Below are 13189 nucleotides of genomic sequence, written 5' to 3' on the forward strand. Positions count from 1 at the left end.
AAACTGGCTTCTACCAGGAAGTGCACGGATGGGCCTAGGAGAAGGTTCTGGAGCCTGACTAAAGTTTGGTCAAGGAAGGAATCTCTGTCACTGGGGTGCCTGGGTGGCTCAGTCAATAGAGCACGAGACTTTAGATTTTGGTGTTGTGAGTTCAAGCCCCTCACTGGGTATAGAATATATATATATATATATATATATATATATATATATATATATATATATATATATATATATATATAATGTGTGATGTCATCAACTTGTAATTTTGGAAATGTTCCTGTTCAACGTGACAAAACTGGTCTTCAATATAGCAGGCTTGTAGAACCCTGAGCTGGGAGAGTACGTACACTTGTCACATAGTTTGTCGTCGGGGCCCAACTAAAATGAACTGAGCAACTACTTAATGGAAAACTGGTCCAGGGAAAATGTCTTGATGCTGAAACTGTGACTCTTTGCAGGCTATCACTCAAGTCCATTATATGGGGTCACCCTACAGACTTGATGGGTAAATGCAGTTCTTAAAAACCACAACCAGACTTAGGCTTCAATAAATGGTACTTGACCACCTTCATTACAATGAACCAATCCTGAACTGGCAAGCTAGGTCTTGTTCAATCAGTCTTCATGAAATTTTCCAACTTTGCTTTTATAAGTCCCACCCTTGTTTTTTTTCTGAGAGAGTATCCATGTGGGCTGCTCTCCCATGTGTAGTTTCTAAATGTGAGTAAATCCTCACTACTTCAATTGTCTTTGAATTATTCTTTGACAGTTTGAGGACTCTGTCTCCCAGGACCTAAACCTGCCATATTCAGTCAGGTTTATCTATCATGTCCAGCAGTAAACTCAACTTAGTACTATGTCTCAAAGTCTTCTTATTTCCTTTTTCATCATTTACCGCAAAGGTTGTGTACAGGGAAGCCTGGGATGATCTAAATCGTGTAGGTGTCAGTGACTATAAAAATCAAGGAAAGCACCAAGATGAACACACACACAAAAGGAAAGGAAGACAAAATCCAGAACTTAAGAAAACCAACTTAATGGTGTTCTTTTCCACCTCTGAAGAAAATCCATTTCTCTAGGACCCAAGACAATATCATAGGATAGGAGATACTTTTCCTCTACTCTCTTAGATTCAGTGTCTGGGGCCTGCTAATTAAACTGATAAAAGAGATTAACAGGAGAAAAGTTTTATTACATATGCACATGGGGGCTTCACAGAGAAAGAAGTGAAGACCCTAAGGAGGCAGTTAGACCCAGGGACTTAAATAGCATTTTATTTTTTTTTAATTTTTTAAAAGATTTTATTTATTTATTTGTGAGAGAGAGCACAAGCAGGAGGAGCGGCCGGCAGAGGGAGAAGCAGGCTTCCTGCTGAGCAAGGAGCCCGATACGGACTCTATCACAGGACCCCAGGAACATGACCTGAGCCGAAGGCAGACCTTAACCAACTGAGCCACCCAGGCATCCCCTTATACAGCATTTTAACAACAACAACAACAACAAAACCAATGTGCTTGTGGAAGAGGGACAGAGCAGTAAATTGTGGGATAGTAACTATACGGGGACAACAAAAGTGAAAGATAAAGGTTATTTAGTAAGGTTTGTTACGCTGATCCATTGCAGGACTGACTTTCTGTCTCCAGTGGTAAAGGTTTTTTTTTCCTCCTATAGAATGGGAGGGGGAGAGGAAACACTTTCACAAAGGGAAATTTATGCCCTAATTTTAGGTAGATGTGGGGAGGACAGAAAACTCTTCTTTTGCAGTTTCTTAACTGCTTTCAGCTCAAAACAATCCTTATATCAAGGGGGCATATTTTGGGGTGGCACATCATGGTTTCCTACAATGTGTTTTACTTTTTTCTGCTTATAAATTAGTTGCATGCTTTCACTCCTGGAAGGTGATTTAAATGATAGTTTTACATTTCTGCCTCTTAAAATAAATGGTCCTTAACTTAAAACTCCCTTTCTAAAAAAAAACCTTATAGCGTTCTCTGTCTCCCCATCCCTAATGTATTTGCGTGGCAGAGGTCTACAGTGCCGTGCCCCCAGCACAAGCCCACCTTTTTCAGGTTTATTCTGCTCTCCCAGCCCCTTTACACTCTCATTCTTCAGTCTTTGCAGACTTCCCTCAAAACTTGCCCTGTCCTCCCACCAGCTGAAGCTTCACAAAGGATTTGAGAGCCCAGGAAATAGTATAAACTCCTTTCGGTAAAATAATAGATTTTAATGATGAAATGTTTTTTCCGAGGCCTGTAAAAGCTACCACACACTGCTCCTTTGTGAGGCAAAGTCAATTTAAGATTCCAGTTAAAAACCTTTCTTGTCCCTCAGTGAATGAATGGATAATGAAGTTGTGGTATATACATACAATGTAATATTATTCACCTGTAAAAAATGAGGGACTCTACCAACACGGATGGAACTTGAAGGCATTATGCTAAGTGTAATAAGTCAGACAGAGAAAGATAAACACTGTATGATCTCACTCATATGTAGAATCTAAGGAAAAACAAAAACATTGGTCACCAAACTGTCGAACAATCATTAGAGATACAAAAGTGAACAGTCTCCATCTTTGAGATGCTTCCAGTATAGGGACAAAAACAAGAGTAAATAGGCCACTATAACAGTATGTACAATAACGGGATCCGCAGATTCATGTCGTAAGAATGCACTGGACGAGCGCTCATCTCAATATTAGGCTGTACCAAACAATCTAAAGCAAAGTAACTTGCTTTGTTTCCATTTTTCGAAATTGCTCATGGAGACCACTCTATTTGTCTGACCTCATTCATCATATTCTAGCACGTCACAGATGACTGTGTCCATGACTCCCAGGCCAGGGAATAATGGTAGATTCAAGAGTCACATGCTGTGGAGGCTTCCTAGTTCACAGAATTCCCCTGGTTTTACTCACCCTTTCTCTTTGACATAGATGATTGTGTCAAGGATTGAAACCCCTTGGTAACAGCCAGTCGTACTATCTCTCCTGAGAATTTGAAAAAATGTTTACAAAGATTAAAGAAAGAAAATGCCTGATTTGACCAAAGCAGTGGTTCTCAACTTGAAGCCTGCATCAGAATCCCTGGAGAGCTTGTTCAAACACAAATCGCTGGGCTCACCTCCAACCCCAGAGCTTCTGATTCCATAGGTCTGGGGTGGGATCCAGAGCATCTGCGTTTCTAACCAGTTCCCCGATGCTGCTGATGCCCCTGATCCTGGCACCACATTCTGAGAACCACTGGACCAAAAAGCCCCCACTGAGTCTTTGCACTACTAAAAATGGTCCTCAGGGTAGACAGCTTGTCCTTCCACAGGGCATGTAATGGGCTTATTTTCTCCATACATTTCCTATGTACCACCAGTATCTGGGCACGAGGTAGAAGAGGGGAATAGAATGAGCTCGGCCTAATTAAATAATCTAATTTTGAGTAGAGCACCTCTTCGCAAGTTGCATTGGCTTTGGGAAAGTGTGTCCTATATAATACAATTTAAATCTATTGCTAAGAATTTTTTTTTTGTCCTTGGGACAGATGTTTATTTTGCCCAGAATTTACACACTGGGGACTGGAGTAGTAAAGGGGTACAGTTTCATCCCACTCCGATGGAAAGACAACTGAAAAGGATTTGACATATCATACCAGAGCCCCTGGGCCATTCGACTGGACTTTGGGAATGTATTGCTCCAGAATCCTAGAGCCTTGGACTATACCTGAAAATGGGTGGAGAGGTACTTTAGGTCTGTTCCCTAGAAGAAGACCCTGAAATAAGGATGCATATACAAGTGGTTTTTTGAAGTAAGTGCTTCCAGCGAGAACTTTAAAGGGTTGACAGATGCAGGACAGGGAAGGAGAGGAAGACAAGGGTGGGACCTTAGGCAGACGAAGCCTCAGCCTAACCTGAGGGGAGATGTCTGGAGTGTGAGTTATGCCTCAGAGTTTGTCCCAGCTTAAGGCCAGGGAGCTGGGCTTTCACACTCCTGTCCTTGTCTACTCCTGGTTCTTTCTGGCTCTTCAAAGCTTTTCCAATAACCTAAGAGTAGTCTTCCAAGAAGAGTCTCTGGTAGAGGCCATTAGAAGCAAAAGCATACAGAAGCCAGGGGAGAAGGGTGGAGGAACTATAGATAGGATCCCAGGGGACCTGAGTGGGACTCAAAGTGTCCACCACAGAAGGTGATAGATCCTAGCACAGCACTGACCTTGAGGGTGGGTGGTGGAGTTTTCCTACTGCGGAATGAAAACTGACCGTATTTGAAGAAGGGGACTCTCATGTTCTCTCTGGAAGGGACAGAGGAGAGTGGGCTTGAGAGTAGGGCTGAGAACTGGAATGTACCCTCAAAAGTACCCCACCCTCCTCAATGAAGTGTTTAATGCCCTCTGGACTATGAGAGGAGTTGTATTTAGCATCCAGTTAAAATGTATTTTCTACTTTGTAATGCCATTAAGTTATCCCCGGCTGGTCAGTAAAGTCTTTTTTTTTTTTTTTTTAAGATTTTATTTATTTGACAGAGAGAGACAGCGAGAAAGGGAACACAAGCAAGGGGAGTGTGAGAGGGAGAAGCAGGCTTCCCGTGGAGCAGGGAGCCCGGTGTGGGGCTCGATCCCAGGACCCCGGGATCATGACCTGAGCTGAAGGCAGACGCTTAACGGCTGAGCCACCCAGGTGCCCTCGTCAGTAAAGTCTTAAAGCCCGTTCTCACCTGCTGTTGTCGGGGAATCAAGGGCACGTCTCTCCAGGCAGTGTGGCCTACCCCGTATCACTCTCCCCTGCTCCATGATAGCATTGTCACATGGAGGAAGACATGGCCGCAGGTGGTGGCCCAGAGCAGGGGCTCACAAAGCAGAAAAGGAGGTGCCAAGCAGACAGATGACAAATCCCCCTTTCTTTAAAAATAAAAGAAAAAAAGGCCCTTTTGAGGGGAGTAGGGAGAAGCTAGTGCTTGGGTTACACGGGATGTAAGAGGTTTTTATAAGAGATGACACCTTCATACCTCAGCCTTGTAAGGAGCAGATTGTTATCAAAATGGCAATGGCACAAGGCATTGACTCTCTGAGACAGATGAACAATATTTCCAGAAAAATGTAGGCCAGGAGTCATATCCAGCTTTTATATCTGACAAAACTAAAATTATAGTTGGGGTTATCATCTTTTCTTAGTAATGCATTTTGACTGTAATTTGGTATTAGACAGTGTTATATACTTAGTAACATTAGTCAGCCTTTTAAAATGGATCTGATGACACAGTTTTTTTCTTTTAAAAATATTTTAAGTTTTTACTCTTTTCAAAATGTGGGCTGACTAAATGAGAGGTACTTTGTCTACAGGAACTTCTTCAGGTCAGGTAAAATAGTGAGTTTGAATATACATGTAATTTTAACATAGAAATATATAAATATTAAAATTACATATGCACTGAAGCCTACTATTTTCCCTTATATCTTTATATTTACTATGTATATTCACGTATCTTATATATTTATATATAGTAGCTAAATAATATTTACATATAAAAATTTAGAATTTAATATATAAAATTGTAATACACACATGCATAAAATATAATTTTATTTTTCTGGGCACCAAGTACACTTTTCATTTTCTGAGCTACATTTGGTAATTCTTGTAAACCCACACGATCTATGGTCTGGTTTAGGTATTGGAATGTTGTGGATAATGAAAAAGGTTTTGGTTTTAGCCCTTGTCCTTGGAAACCTTTCTAAGTGGTAGCATGAGTCTGCTTTTTGACCTCAGCAGGTACGGTACAATAGATAAAACTGCGTCTTTGAATGATGACGCTGATCTTGCTTTGCTTCTGGATACTGACCCTAGGTGTTGTTTTCATTATAAGTTTCTGGGATATGAATACATTTTGGGTCTATTCATTTTCTTCTAATTTTCCTCTTTCTAGTGTTTTGAGGATCTGCTAATTGAGGTTCTAATGAACTGTAAGCCACACCTGACTAAGTGCTTTACCTTGGGAAGAATTAGAAATAGGAAAAAAAAAAAAAAAAGCAGAAGCTGTGATTCCGAAAATCCTTGCTTGAATATCTGCCATTTTTCATATAAATGTTAGGAAGCCCAAAGGCTTCTAGGCAGCAGATTTAGTTTCAGGCGAAAGATAAGGCTTGTCTTTCAAAATCAAAAGGCATATTTTGCTCATGATATTTTGAGGGTGTGCTTCTTCCAGGCCACTGATGATTTGATGGAGGAAGTGGAGGCTACTAGCTTCCGATTTTCCCCCAAGGTGTAGGGGGTGGGGAGAATGTTCCATTTCTGTAGGCCGTGTGGCCTGGTCACTTTCTCAGCACATACATTGCCAGTTCCCCTCTGGCGGCAATTCACAGCTTACCCTCAAGAACTCCATCTCCCTGCCCTGGGTGTAACTAGAGACAGGGATAATCCCATGATGTAAATCGAGATTGTGTAAATTAAGTTTTTAATGAAAACTGAGATTACCAGCTCTTCAGTTCCAGTTAGTTTCAGAGAATGACAATGACTAACATGTAGTGAGTGTTCACTGTATATAGAGTGTTTGCATGTCTCAATCTCTCAAAGTCTAATGTAGTCTCAATTTTATAGTTGAGGAAATAGAGACTCTAAAACGTTTTAAAACTCATCAAAACTTGCAGAACTGGAGCAAACCCAGGAATATGGAACAGGCCTGTCTGGTTTCAGAGCCTGAGTTCTTACCACCACATTGTTCTTTTGAGGTTGGTTTTGCATTCCCCAAAGACCCTAAACCTCTTACTTATTTGTTTCAGAGATTTGAGATTTTGGAAATGAAACATTTTATAGAATTAAAGAAGGATGACATCAGATGTTCTGGGAAAGGCTGCATGCACGTTTTGCCTGCACCTTTCCTCACCCTCAATCCCTGCTACCAGACAACCAGGTTTTGTTAGAGAGGTATGGAGTGCTGCAAACTTAGATTCACCAAACTGTGGCCATGGAATACAGGTCTTCACAAATTCTTAGCACCATCGATCACATAAAACAGACACTCGTTTTCTAGCACTGAGTTAACATATTACCACAAACATAGTGGCTTAAAACAACACATTTATAATCTTAATGTTCTGGAAGTCAGTAGTCGAAAACTGATCTCACTATGCAAAAACTAAGGTGTTGACAAGCCTGTGTTCCTTTCTGGAGACTCTAGGGAGAATCTCTTTCCTTGCCTTTTCCAGCTTCTAGAGTTTGCCTGTGTTCCTTGGCTCATGGCCCTTTCCTCCATCTTCAAGGCCAGCAGCAAGGCAACTTCTGGTATCTCCCTCTCTCTCTCTCTGACTTTCCTGCTTCCTTCCTTCCCTTATGAGGACCCTTGTCGTTATATTAGGCCCACCCAGAAAAACAAGGATAATCTCATCTCAAGCTCCATAGCTTAATCCTACCTGCAAAATCCCCTTTGCTCTGGAAAGGTAACATACTTATTGGTTCCAAACATTAGGATGTGGACATCTTTGGGGGACCATTTTTGTGTCTATTACAAGTACTTAGTTATATGCAAGGCATTGTGCTATGCCCTGGGTAAGCCGTAGTGGGCAAAAATAGCAGTCCCTGCTGTTAGGACAGTTTACAGTCTACAGAATGGTACTATTCCCCAACTTCCTACAATCTCAACACACGGAAAACATTGCGAATTATATATGATACCATATAAGCCACCAGAAGCCACTCAATCTCTTCATGCTAGCCACTCTGAGCCAAATTCAACTCTTCCCTTGTTTTCAACTCCTATAACCAATTACTTCTGAAGTCTCACTCAACCTATCTGAGAAATAACTCAAGTATTTCCTTGCAAGCTTGACTAACACTGACCTCATCAGCTGCCACTAGGGCACTACAGTCACCTATCACCTGTTTCCTGTCCCCAACCTCACCCCATGCTAGCCCATTGCCCTCACCCTGGCTCCACTTACCGTGCTAAACAAGTTACTATTTCTCTTCAAACTGTTCATTACTTCCTTACTGTCCCCAAGAAAGAAAAGAAAAGGGTGCTAAGGCACTCAGAAGGGTGGTGGTTAGGAAAACATGGCTGACCTTAAATGAGTGCTCACTATGTGCCAGGCATCCTATGGACATGGGTTATATGGACTGTCCCACTTAAACTTCAAAATATCATCAGCATCAACATTCTAATTTATAAATGAAAAAAACAGGGCCAAAAAATTATTAAGTGACTTGATCAAGGGCAGAGATAACTAGTAGAACTAGGCGTTTGGACCCCAACTTGTAGAAATTCACAAAATGATTCTAAAATGTACATGAAAAGAAAGAAGGACTAAGGTAGCCAAAATTACTTTGCAAAAGAAGAAAGTGAGAGCTTTATCACTACTTGATTCAAAACTCATTATAAAACGACAGTAATTAAGATAAGGTGGTATGGCCTTTGGGTCCTGAAGGAATCCACGTCAAATATGCATGAGGGAATTTTTTTTTTCATGAAGGAAAAGTTCTATATCTTGATTGCAGTGGCGATTGCACAATTGAAAACATTTTTCAAAACTCACAGGTCTGTACACTCAAAAAGGAAAATTTTACTCTCTGTATATTATACTTAATAAAAAACATTCATACTTGACCTTAATGAACATGGAACAAACCGGTTTACTATTGCAAATTAGGGTATTTATCTTGCAATTAATTCAATTCTCTTCTTCCTCTAGTATATCTTACCCTTTGTCACTGTGATAAGGAACATTTTCATAATTAAAAGTTGATGGTGACAGAGATTCCTTCCTTGACCAAACTTTAGTCAGGCTCCAGAACCTTCTCCTAGGCCCATCCGTGCACTTCCTGGTAGAAGCCAGTTTTGGCAAGAACCGTGCTCCGTCAGTTTAACCAGAACCCCCTCACGCCCCATACCCGATCACATTTCTCATCCTCTACCATCCCCCAGGCGATGCCTTGATCACCCTGGCCTGTCTTCAGCAGAGAATCCTGTTGGCTCTGTTTAGCCAGAATCTCCCATACCCCTGAGGTTTCCTCTTAGTAATTTTCCACCCACCGACTCCCACCCTACTCCTTGGCTCTAAACGCCCCCCCTCCCCCCCGCCGGCTTGGCTCTAAACGCCCACGTGCCCATGCTGCATTTGGAGTTGAGCCCAATCTCTCCCCCCCACCCTCACTGGAAAATCCCATTGCGGTGGTCCCTCTCCCTACCATGATGCTTCTGGGTAAGGTCTACCTTACTATCTTTGTAATGGGCTGTGGGAGGGGCCTTCGGTCACATGATGTCCCAGAGCTAGAGCCCCCCTCCCCCAGGGATTTGCTGCAGTGTGTCTTGGGGCCTGAACACAGGAAAGGCACATCAGTCTCAGGGCAAGTGATGGAGGGTTAACCAGAGATGAGGCCAACAAGCAACGTATCTTCACCTTCACTTGCTCTCTGTAGTCCGTATTTTCTGGCTGGGCCCTCTAATTAGCTGCAGCAGGGGAGAGGTGGCAAAATCTAGACCTAGACCTCAATGGGTATGGCACAAACCAGTTTGCTAATTGTAAATTAGCTCAATTATCTTGCAATTAACTGAACTCTCTTCTCCCACTAGCGTATCTTAGCCTGGCCGTGAGTTTTCTCAGCATGTGCATCTAGGTCAGGCTGCTGGAGGGGAGGGCAGCCATCGGAGTCCTTATAATCAGCCAGTGTGCTCATTAACGTGCTTGGAGAGCTCCAAGGACGGTGTGCTCTCGGAGCAATTTTTTTTAAAACCCCTCATCTTGTGGGAAGACCAGGCAATTAGGGAGTGCAAGTGGAGGGGTCGGCTGAAGCACGCTAAGCGCTGCCGGGCCCACGGACGCACGCTGGAATACACGCGCAGCCGGGGCCAGAGCCAGAGCCTCGTCCAGGGCACCTGTGGCCAGAAGGCCTAGGGGTCCACCCGGCGGGGGCTAGGGAGAGGGCCACAACCTCCACTGGAGGCCGTGGTGGCTTTGAGGACTCTCTCTCTGTCTTTCTCTCTCACCCGCGAGTGCACGCGCGCGCGCACACACACACACACACACTCACCCCCCCCCCACATGACACTGTCCATTTCACTTGGACATGGAGTAGCACTCCCCTTGTCCACACAGCCAGATATATCAGAGAGCACACATTTCTCGACTGCACTGAGAAGCAATGGCCCACCTCTCCCACTGAGCTTCAGTCGTGGGTGGCACAGATGCCGCCCGTGCCCTGCCCCGATCCCCACGGCGCTCAACACTCTCTCCACGGATGGAGCACTACTGCAAGCGCCTGTGACTCTCCGTAGGAGGGTATCGTCCGGCCACGTCAGCATGGGTGGCTCTCCTAAGGGGCAAGCTGGAGTGACGGGCAACAGTGGCAGGGCTGTCCTCAGCCAACGGGAGAAAGGAGCGGAGGGATAAACACCCCAGTTTCCCTGCCTCTCAGGTAGAAGAACCCGACCCGTGTTTGGTTCTGTCCCCCCCACCCCACCCCCCGGAGCTCCCCAGCAGGGACCAGCTGTCCACAGGGGTCTTCTGCTCCTGGACGTGCCCGCTGTTGTCGTCTTTCCCGGGTCATCCCCTTTCCCCAACCGGTGCTTCTGCGGATGAGCCCCCAGGTCAACCGCTTGCACTCAGATCCCCTTCTCAGGGTGTACTTCTGGGGAAACCCAACCTAAGACACAGCCAGGGCAAGCACCGCAGAAATGGTCCAACCCCTGGCAGGGTGGCAGGTGAACCTCTCTCTCTCCCTCTCTCTCTCCAGCCAGTGACAAGAACCCCGGGATGTCGGCGAAGGGGCTGCATTGGGATCACGCTGGTGGTTTCCAGAGCAGGTCTACAGTGGAGTGGTTCTCAACCAGGGCACGATCTCGGCGCCCCCGCGCCCCCCCCCCCCCCACCCCGCGCCGGGGGCTCTCTGGCAATATCTGGAGCCATTTTTGGTTCTCGCGACCGAGGGCGAGGGCCACGGGCATGCAGTGGACAGCACCGGGGATGCGGCTGAGCGGTCCGCGCGGGCAGGCCCCGCACAACACGTGTCAATCACGCCCCGGTTGGGCACTCCTGGCACCGTCCACGGCACCAGAGCCAGAAGACCTGGCTGCGGGTACCTTCCTCGTCTCTGAAAGGGGGGTAAAATATTTACTTGACAAGATTCGGACGAGTCTGGAGTGGAGGTAACTAGAGCGCGGCGTCCATCGTTCCTTCGTTCGACGGCGCCAGCCTGGTGCCAAGGAACGACCCCTCGAGGCGGTGAGCGGACAGGGAAGGAAAAGACGCGGTCTCCGCCCTCAGCGAACGCAGAGGCCGGGCGAGGAGAAACGGCGCACATGCTCTGTTCCTCGCCAAGGCGAAGGCTGGCTCTCCGGAGGCGCGCGCGGCGCGTGGGCTGTGGCAGGAGAGCAGAGAGCGGGAGACCTGCTTCTTGGAGGTCCGCCCCGGGTGTCGGGTGTCGGAGGTGGAAAGGTGGAGCCGGGCAGGGGCCTGAGCAGGGAGGGGCCTCTCCGCAGAAGCGGCAGGCGTTTGCCACGACCTTTGCCATGACCGGGAGCCCTGGGCCGGTTCGCTTGTCCGTGGCCCCGTGACTGCGGTGCGAGCACAGACACGTGGGAAAGAGAGGAGAGACAGGAGCCGGCAAGGAGGCGTGGGGCCTGTTCGCTGGGACGGGCACCACCCGGAGAGCGGGTGTGTCCCTCAGCCTGCTCCCCCAGGCCCCCTGGCTGGCCTCACCCGGGGCCCGGCCCTGTCCTCTGCCCTGCTCAGAAGCTAGGGGTCCTGTCCCCAGGCCTGGCGCGGCCGGCCCGCACAAGTGTCGGACTTCCTTCTTTTTCGGGAGGGTATTTGGATTACTGCATAGAAGAATAGGCTTTAGCCGTCCAGTCTCGTCCTTAGCCTACTTTCGGGCAAGCGGGGGTGGGAAACAGAGGGACAGGGGAGGCCGTGTGAAAGAGTGAAGAAACTACACTTGATTTCAAGCCCCCTTGAGGCGCTCCACAAGTATCCACTCGCCCAAAGACAGCTGGTGGGCCAGTAGAAAAGCATTCTTGTCTATCCCTGAACCAGGGTCGTCTATCTCTCAGGGGCTCTCCGTCAAACAGTGTTTAATCCTCTCTCGGTGGACCGTCCTATCTCCTATCCACGCAATTGGCATCATGGCCGCTAGTTAAAACCCAGCCCGGTTTCCGAGCTGTGTGAAATTCGGGAGTTTCACCGATTTGTCTTGGCTTCTTTTCCCTTGTGAGACTTTTCTATGAATATCCTATTATCACCGTGTCTCACATAAACATCAAGAGATTCTTTTAAAATTTAAAAACCTGTCCCGAAAGGCCGGCACATCTCAAGGCCACAAAGGTAGTGGAAAACAAGGGCCCCTCAATCCTCTAGGACCCCATCGTCCTCCCTCCAGATCCACGCTTGGGATCCTGGCTGTGTCTCCAAGTCAGAGTGATCGCTGAAATGCGCTGCCATCACCCGGGACAATAGCTCTCAGGTCCATCGCGCGCAGGCCACCTTTTCAAACCGGTAGTTGAATCCTGAACTGTAATTCCCAGACGAGACGCCTGGCCTATGGCATGGCATCCTTTGTAAAGCGCCCTTACGGGGACACACAGGGCAGTGCCGGGTAAGTACTGAAGTATCAGAACGGCACGTCCTGCGCACCTCTACATGACAGCTCACTGGAAGACTCAAGGAAGAATCCCGATGCCTGCACCAAATACAGCGAGCCTCCACGTAGGCAGGAGCTACTACACACGTGGACTCTGTGGGGTGTGTTCGAGCGCTGATGGGCACCAGGCGCAGCCCTGCCGTTCACGACAGGAGACTCGGAAAGAGTGAACAATTCTGGGTGAAGCGCTGGCCAAGAAAAGAAAGCAACAGCTTCCAAGGCTTCCGCGACAGCCGCACTCCTGCGCAAACTGGCGTGGACTAGGACCGGACCCGAACGTTCGTATTCTTCGGATCCTTGCCTACGCGTCGGTGGTGGCTGGTGGCGTGCTCTTGGCGTTCAGCGGAGAACAAAGGTCTGGCCCTGCAGCGGAAGTGCGCGCTGTGGGCCTCGTGGCGGGGAGGCGGAGGCAACAACAGGAGGAGGCTTGAGGCCTGCCCCCGGTGGCCTGCAGAGAGCGCACATGCGCACAAGCGGATGCTCCCGCTGGGGGTGGGGTGGGAGGGTGGGGGCGGGGAGCCCGGGGGGCGGGGGGAGAGCGGGGAGGGCGGGGCGGGGGTCTCCCGTCCACTTCCGGCCC

Source organism: Ursus americanus, chromosome X (assembly GCF_024610735.1).
Source record: "Ursus americanus isolate L20-20 chromosome X, mUrsAme1.1.p, whole genome shotgun sequence".
NCBI lineage: Eukaryota > Metazoa > Chordata > Mammalia > Carnivora > Ursidae > Ursus > Ursus americanus.